Below are 8,489 nucleotides of genomic sequence, written 5' to 3'. Positions count from 1 at the left end.
TAGATTTCCTAATTCTGAATCTTTCTTGTATTCTGGGGACTGCATTTTGGTTGCCATATTCTTTTAATTTGCTACTGCGTTTGAGGTGGTAACATTTTGTTTAGACTATTTATCATTGTAAGGGAAGTGATTTACAGTCTTCCTTTTTTAGTTATCCTTGCCTGGTTTTTCTATAAAGGTTTTGCTAGGTCAGTAAAATCAACTGGGCGAGTTTTCCATTCTTCTCTGTGCTCTGAAATACCTTACATTGCATAGAAATTTTCTGTAGCTAGAATGTTTTATAGAACTTGCTGGTCAAACTTTCTGACCTATGTGACTTTAGGGTTGAGCATTTAAAATGGGGACAAAGCCTTTATCCCACAACTGTGGATAAGAACATCTAGAAATATCAAATTAAATTGGTATCCACCCCAACACACTCATACATGGAACTGTAATTTGTCAAGAAAACAACACATAATATCTTTCCAGTTTGGATCCGTTAGAAGAAATTGGAGAAGAAACTTCATAAAATTCAGCAAGAGGGAAAAAACAGAAAGGCCTGAAGAGAAATAGCTGAACTGAGCTCACCACAAAGCTCTTTGGATGACATTGACCTCTTTTAATCACAAAAGTAATACAGAACTTCTGTTCAGGTGTGTTGTAGTACAACTCAACTTCTCAGGTTGGTTTAGACTTTTTAAGCATGGCTGACCTCGTCATTAAAAAGTTCTCTTCCCAAAGGACTCACACACTAAGGTATCATTTTACTTTGCAAATATGCAAAGACTTTAGCACAGGATCTTGTTCATGGTAGGTATTCTCCCAGACTCATAAAAAAATTTCATTTCATCTAAATGTATTCCCTTCTGTTCTCATAGAGGGAAAGGTAGCAGGTAGTGGTGTTATTTAAATTAGTAGCTGGAAATGAATGCCAGCTGTGTGAACTTCAGATGCAATCAGAATTCCAGAGTCTCAACTAAATCCGGACGTAAAAAAATAAAATAATTTTGGCACAGCAAATCCAGTCAGCCAAACCTCATCCTTGGAGAAGGTTGGATTTTCAGTCAGATTCTATATGAATCTGAAACTCCCCCCCTCCACCCCCAGCTCCTTGAGATCTGGCAGTGCAGAATCCCAAGATGTGTAGAGCTGGGCAAGCATGACTAACCCTAGGGTTTCAAAAATAATTAATGAATTCATCTTCCACTTGCAAAAATTTCGGCTTTGGCCTTTTGTTCAGAGCAATTCTTACTAGATCACACATCAAACAAAATTATTTGCTTTATTTTTACGGATCATTCCATACATTCTTTCCATGTTTTGACACAATCACTGGCCAATATAGGGAGAACTTTGTACTTCGTTTTAATTGCATAACCCGGAGAACCATTGTTCTAAGGATGGCTAGGTTAAAATCAGCACGTGGAGACTGGGCTTCCAACATGCCAAACATCTGTTGAATGTGAACATAGTTCAGATGGTTTTAATATAGCTAGATATTTGATATCACGTGGAAACACTATGATCAGAATCCCTGCCTAAAGCTATAGATAGCTACAGATAAACATGTTGTCTGTGACCTCTCCATTGGAAATTATGTATGTGTGTCAGACACCTCTAGTTGTCTACCCAATTTCTGCTCTCCCTTTCTTCCTCACTAGCAGAATGGCAACTCTGGGATACGTCCAGATAAAATACTCATTTTTCCAATTTGCATTGAAACTAGGGATGGCTATGGGATAGAATTATGGACAGTGAGATAAGAACAGAAGTCAGCTAAGGATATATGTATGATAAGTGTTTTAATTTTCTTCTTTTTCTTTTCCTTTTGTTTCTGTTTCCCTTCCCTCTGCTGCATTTTATTTTTCTGCCTGGAACACAGTATTGAGGCTGGAGTTGGAGCAGCCCTCTTTTGACCATGAGGCAACACACATGCTAAAGATGGTGGAGTGGACAGGGAGATGGTTCCTGGTACACTGACTGCCTATATAGGATTATACTTATTATGTGAGAAAAATAACCCCTTATTTGCTTAAGCTGCTATAGATTATTTACAGTTGTACATAATCTAGATTGGCATTACATAGACTTTCTAAAATTTCTTTCTCTTAAATTTTAATGATCATCTCTCTATTTTAACTCTTTGGCATGGAAGAGTTGGATTCATTTGAAGAATGTAGAGAGAAAGCTCTGACACTGGAATTTTCCTTATATGGAACTTATAGTTGCTTTTAGAGCTAGTGATCCCCATTAGTGTATGTGTGGTCATTTGGAAAAGGAAACAGTATAGGTTTATATAACCCATAGGAAAGACAAGATCTAGGTGGCTTCCCAGGTCCCCAGCTGTAGATTTTTTTTTTTTTTTTTTTTTTTGCAGTACGCAGGCCTCTCACTGCTGTGGCCTCTCCCGTTGCGGAGCACAGGCTCCGGACATGCAGGCTCAGCGGCCATGGTTCATGGGCCCAGCCGCTCCGCGGCATGTGGGATCTTCCCGGACCAGGCATGAACCCGTGTCCCCTGCATCGGCAGGCGGATTCTCAACCACTGCGCCACCAGGCAAGCCCCCCCCACCCCAGTTGTAGATTTCTGTATGAAAGTTATACTGATTGCAGATAAATGTGTCTGAAGGGTCCAGGGGTTCCCAGGACATTAGAGCATCACTTCTCATGATCCAATGGCTTCTATGTCCCAGAAGAGGATCCCACAGGTTCAAGAACGGCTAGGAATTACTGATGGTACACTTGGTATTCTCAGGATTGCCAATACAGCAAACCATTCAATAGAGCACGATTCCAGTAGAATTTGCATGTAGAACATGTCAAGATGAGAAGTTCCCGGAGTCTGGTTGTCCACACTGCACCGCTGACTTCGCTGAGCTTTCAGTTTCCTATTGCTCCCTTGTGAGGGGGGAGTATCCTGCTCTCATTGAGGAGTATTGGTTCTAACACACTGAGATCCAAACAAGTTAATCTTTTATTGATATAATTGGGACTAGAATTATTGACCATCTAATGAGCAGATTAGGTCTTGATAATTTAGGGCCACATTTCTGTTCATACTTGTGTGGAAGAAGGTTAAAATAACAAATTGTTTCTTGTTTTTTAAATTGCAAAAGTAATAAAGAGCATTGCAGCTCAGCCAACCTTCTTGTGAATAGAGTACGCTTTTTCTTCTAATCCCCCCACCTCAAATACCAAAAACTCAACTTATTTCCTGGGAGATGATCAGGGTCTCTCACTCCTATTCTTCCTACTTCTGTAATTGCTCTTGGGTCCTTCCTCAATTGTTACTCCCTCTATTTAAACAGAGTGTGTAGGGACAAAGAGGAAAGGAAGTAGTCCATGGAGTCAAACTGCTCAGTCCTGGAGCTGGGTAAGGAATTGCAGAAAGCACTAACAGCTGATAGCCCTGATTCATGGTTCTCTGCACCCTCCCAGCTCACCCATTTCCATGGAAAATTAAAAATTGTTGAGGAAAACAACTTTGAGGGACAGGAGGAATGTTGACAACATTAGTCATAGCTGTGTCTTAACCATGTGGCTTTAACAGAACTACTGTGACAAACACTTCCAAATAGTTTACCATAGGAAAAGAAACCTGCACCCACTAAAAGCAGTTTTGTTTTGATTAGTTGTGTTAAAATATTTAGAGAAAGTAAAAGATGTTTGGAGCCCACGGAAATTTTGACTGAAGCCAAGAGTTTCAGGTGGAAGGCCAAGGAGGCAGTGAGTTAAGGTCACACTGGAAATGGCCATGTGTCTTCATCTGGGTGAGCTTTGGAAGATGAGGAAAGAGACATGGGAGCTCAGGACCATTGGGATCAAGCCCATTAAGCTCTTGGCAGAGAAGGCTGTAGAAAGACTACACAGCAGAGTTCTAGAAGGGAGGAAGATTGTGCAAGAGATAAAAGGACAGAGCATGACCTCTGTGCGAGTCACCAAGACAAGAAAAAGCCTACAGGTTGGGTAGGCGGAGCGAGCAGGAAGGGCTGGGCCAGCAATGCCAAGGCTCAGCCAACTGGCGGCTTAACCTTTGGGAGAATGTAGCTGGGTGTGCAAGTTCAACGCTCAGGGTGGTAGAAGAAGTGCTGAATGCGCCCCTTTTGTGGCCAGAGAAGTGAAACAGACCTGCTAGAGACACAAACAGAGCCAACGTGTGAGACCAAGTACAAGGAAAAGAATAGGGTTAGATTAAACCATGAGTCGTCCAGCTTTTTCTGTCAAGAGCCAGACAGTCCACAGTTTGGGCTTTGAGAGCCATGAGGCCCCTATCACCAACCACTCAACACAGCCACTGTGGTGTAAAAGCAGCCAATAAAGAAAGTTTATTAGAACACAGCTACCCCCATTTGTTGATTTTCGTCTATGGCACTCCCATTTAAATTTCACACAATCCCATACCCCCAATGATTAAAAGTGTAAAAAAGTCTTCTTGGCTCACAAGCTGTGCAAAACCAGGTGGTGGGCTGCAATCATGTTTTGCCAATTACCGTGCTAAACAGATAAAGACCCCGCGGGGTGGGGGGGTGTCGGGGGTCGAGGAGGCAGTGAAGGGAGTGGAGGGCTGTGCAAAGGGCAGAAGGAAATGTGTCAGGTAAAGACATCAGAGTCAGGTAGCAATGAATATTAGTGGCTGGAATATTCATAGCATCTTTGTCGTTGAACAGAAGTACCTTTCTCAATTTTATAAGCGTAGAGTAACGTGCAAGTATTTTATTTCTATTTTAAAAGAAGGAACTATATTAAACAAAAATGCATGTGTTTTTTGTTGTCGTTCCTTACTCTCTTAGTTTTTCCATATCTGGAGAATGACCGCTACCAGGTGATGCCATTCCTGGTGGTATGGCCGCTCCCTGGGTTGCTGTCTTAGTAGCATTGTTCCTTAGAAGAATTTTTGTAAAGTTTTAGGATATCTGAAATCCACACCTTCATTAAGGGACATTAGATCTCTGAGGAGAATGACATTATTTGGAATCTTTATTCTTTGCTTTAGAACCAACCTGTGCTAAATTGTAGGTTTCCCTACAGCAATCTGCCACAGATGCCCTTAAGAGCATCTTTTACAATTTCCCTCCATGGGAATTTATACTTCTTATTATTCAGATGAGGCACTAAGATAATTGAATTTGATTGAAAATGATTCCAATTGCCGATTAACTTACTTGGGAGCTTCCTTGAAGCCAGACAGCGCCTCAAGACAACTCCAGCCTCCTTTTTATCTCAGTGTCTGCATTTCCTTAGAACAGTGTTTGGGATGTAGTACGGGCTCGGTAAATGTTTGCCGACTTAAGTTAAGGCATGAACAAATGAGGGGGTAAGTCGTGTCTGTCGGTGGGAAATAAATAGATATTGCAGGACAGAAAATGTTTATGGCAACTGTGCTACAGGTATCTACGCTTCTAGAATTAGAAAAAACTACATGGTGTGGAAAGTTGTTAGAGAATGAATTAGCTGGTTAGTGTGTCTTGGTGTTTTTTCAAATCAGGGATTCTGAAGTTTTTCAATTTGGATAGCATATCATTTGCATGTGACTACACAGCTGGGATTATTACTGGAGCAAGTTCTTGCCCAGGATTTGCTTTGTGAAGTGTCCGCTCTGAAATGGGAATGGACAGGACCAGAATCAGAGATGTTTTAGCAGTTGTTATATGACCTGATTGAGGATGCTTGTGGAGGTCCAGGACAATTTGGAGATGTGGTAAGGTCATCAGGGTTGAAGATCTAAGATAACCGAGGAGTTGTGGTGCCTTATTTATCTTTTAACCCAAGATTAGATGAAGACAAAAGCAGGGGAGACCTGACTTTAGCCAGATTTGGCAAGCAGGAGGCACCAAAACTCCCTTAATTTGGTTCATTGGTTTGTGTTGCTGTTATAAATACCTGGTATGATACTAATGAGACTTTTCCATCTGGGTCTTGCCTTAAAAAAAAAAAGAACTAGGAGATAAAGGCAGGATTAATCTCAGTTGAAAGCCAAGGGTTTCAGGTGGAAGGGCAATGAAGAATTGAACTAAGACCACATTGTCTAAGGAAGGGGCCGTGTGTCTCCATTTGGGTGACACATGTTTGGGTGATGCAATCTTTACCTGGTGATCCTGGCCTAAGGTCTCCTAAGAGAGTCCACCCCACCCCCACCTTCTTGGCGGTAGTTCTGGGGCAGGTGGGACCTGCATGGGGGTTAAGTGAAATCAGCCTGTCCTGGCTTCAGCACATGGGAGTCCAGACAGGCCAACCCACTTCTTTATTCAGTCATCACGGGGATGAATAATAATTGCACATATGGTCACTGAAATCTGTTTCCCTTTCAAAGTGCTCATGGTCTGGCTTGAGCTGGGTTGGGATCCTACAGATTGGCACTTGGGCAACTGCTTTTCCCTGCTGAAGTGTCAGAGCATTAAAGATCAGCTCATAATCCTTTCTTGGCATATGACTTCCAGAGTTATTGCAAACCATAATTGCAGAATGGAGTTGCAGGCTGGAGTTTTTGTGGCTGCAACACTTTTTTTATAAGCTTGTACAGAATGTCAGGAGGGAAACTTTAGTTTGCATTTTTACGTTTGCAACGTGAAGAATGCTTTGTAAATATCTTAAAACTGAAAAAAAAAAGCAACCCCAACTGAAAACACACACACACACACACACACACACACACACACACATCTCAACTCTAAGAAAGCTTATTTTTGCTAATCACAAACATCAGGTATCTGGCGATCGAGCAATTTCCTGGCAAGAAATACTGCAAGACAAGTCTGGAAGGGTTTTATGAATGTTGAGTAACTCATGAACCACAGCCCGTACCCAACTTTTACAGCATGCGAGGTGCAGAGCAATTTCACATACTCTTTGGGACTGCTTTGTTCTGTGATCAAACCTGGGAACAAAACGGCCATAGAGTAATATGAGTCTAAATAGAAAATGGAAACATATGTGGGAAATATAGCTGAAAAAACAGCGACCGTTGGATACATGTTAATAGTGATTCCAAGGACATTTCACTTCTCTATTGGTTGCCCTAGAATAAGGTGAGATGACCGTGTGCTTGACGTACAACCAAATACACGAGAATGACTGACCATAGCAAGAAACTGGATTTGGTAGCCTCAGTCATTAGTGAGTGTCTTCAGTAAGTTGTATTTACACTGCATTCACTAATATGCTATCTTCTTAGCTGATAGCCAGGCCCAGGAGATGTTTTCCTGTATCAGCATTTAAAATCCACAAGGTGGGCTTCCCTGGTGGCGCAGTGGTTGAGAGTCCGCCTGCCGATGCAGGGGACACGGGTTCCTGCCCCGGTCCAGGAAGATCCCACATGCTGCGGAGCGGCTGGGCCCGTGAGCCATGGCCGCTGAGCCTGCGCGTCCGGAGCCTGTGCTCTGCAACGGGAAATGGCATCACTTTTGTCTCTCAGCCTGTGATTAAGTCTTTTCAGGGCAGGAAGCTCATTACTAAAGAAGCTTTTTTGTTGGATAGTTATCCTCGTTATGACTTTTTTTTTTTTTTTGAGACTGAATTTCTACCACTTCCCTTGTTCACTTTTTGAAGACTTTCCCAATCCTCGTGACTGCCCTTAGTTCTTTAAAAGCAGGTCTCTTGCTGGTCCTGGGTCTTTCAATTGGTAAATAAAAAACATTAAGTGAAATGGCTATAGAAAGTCCAAACATCAGTGATCATACTAACGGTGATCTCATGTCCAGCTTACTCACAGCTGTTGGCTAGACTCTATGGCAACAATTGTGTCACCAGCAACTAGTGACTTTTTGTGTCTTCTTTTCTGATCTTTATGCCTCTTACTTCATCGTATGATTACATTGGATAATTCATCAGGACATCTGTGATTCTGTACCCAAAAGGCATGTGAATTTTCCCCCCCAGTTCTATTACCTCCAGCTTGGTCTAGGCCACTGTATTGGTTCCCTGAGGCTTTCATAACAAAGCTCCACAGGCTGGGGGGCTTAAACAACAGACATTTATTTTCTCACCATTCTGGAGGCTAGAAGTCTGAGATCAAGGGGTCAGCGGGGTTGGTTCTCTCTGAGACTATGAGGGAAGGGTCTATTCCAGGCCTCTGTCCTTGGCTTGTGTCCTCCCTGTATCTGCACCTTCCCTCTGTATGTGTATATGTCCACATTTTGCTTTCTTATAAAGACACCAGTCCTACTGAACTAAGGTCAACCTTAATAACCTCATTTCGCTTTAATTACCTCTTCAAAGACCCTCTCTCCAAATACAGTCACATTCTGAGGCGCTGGAGGCTAGGACTTCCGTCTCTGAAGCTGTGGGGAAGGCAGGCACGATCCAGTCCATAACAGCCACCATCATCTCTCATCTGAATGAATTGATATGGCCTCTAAACTGGTACCCTCAGGTCTACTTTGCGTTCTTCAATCCCATCTCCAAAGAGTAGTAGAAGCGATTTTCCTAACTTAGGAATTGTATCATGTCATTCCTCAACTTAGTCTTCCAATCGTGGTCTAATACACTGTAAAGCATGAAAGACATACAGGC

This window comes from Monodon monoceros, unplaced genomic scaffold, assembly GCF_005190385.1.
Source record: "Monodon monoceros isolate NGI ecotype Baffin Bay Population unplaced genomic scaffold, NGI_Narwhal_1 Super_Scaffold_21, whole genome shotgun sequence".
NCBI lineage: Eukaryota > Metazoa > Chordata > Mammalia > Artiodactyla > Monodontidae > Monodon > Monodon monoceros.
This window is presented reverse-complemented; position numbering follows the sequence as displayed.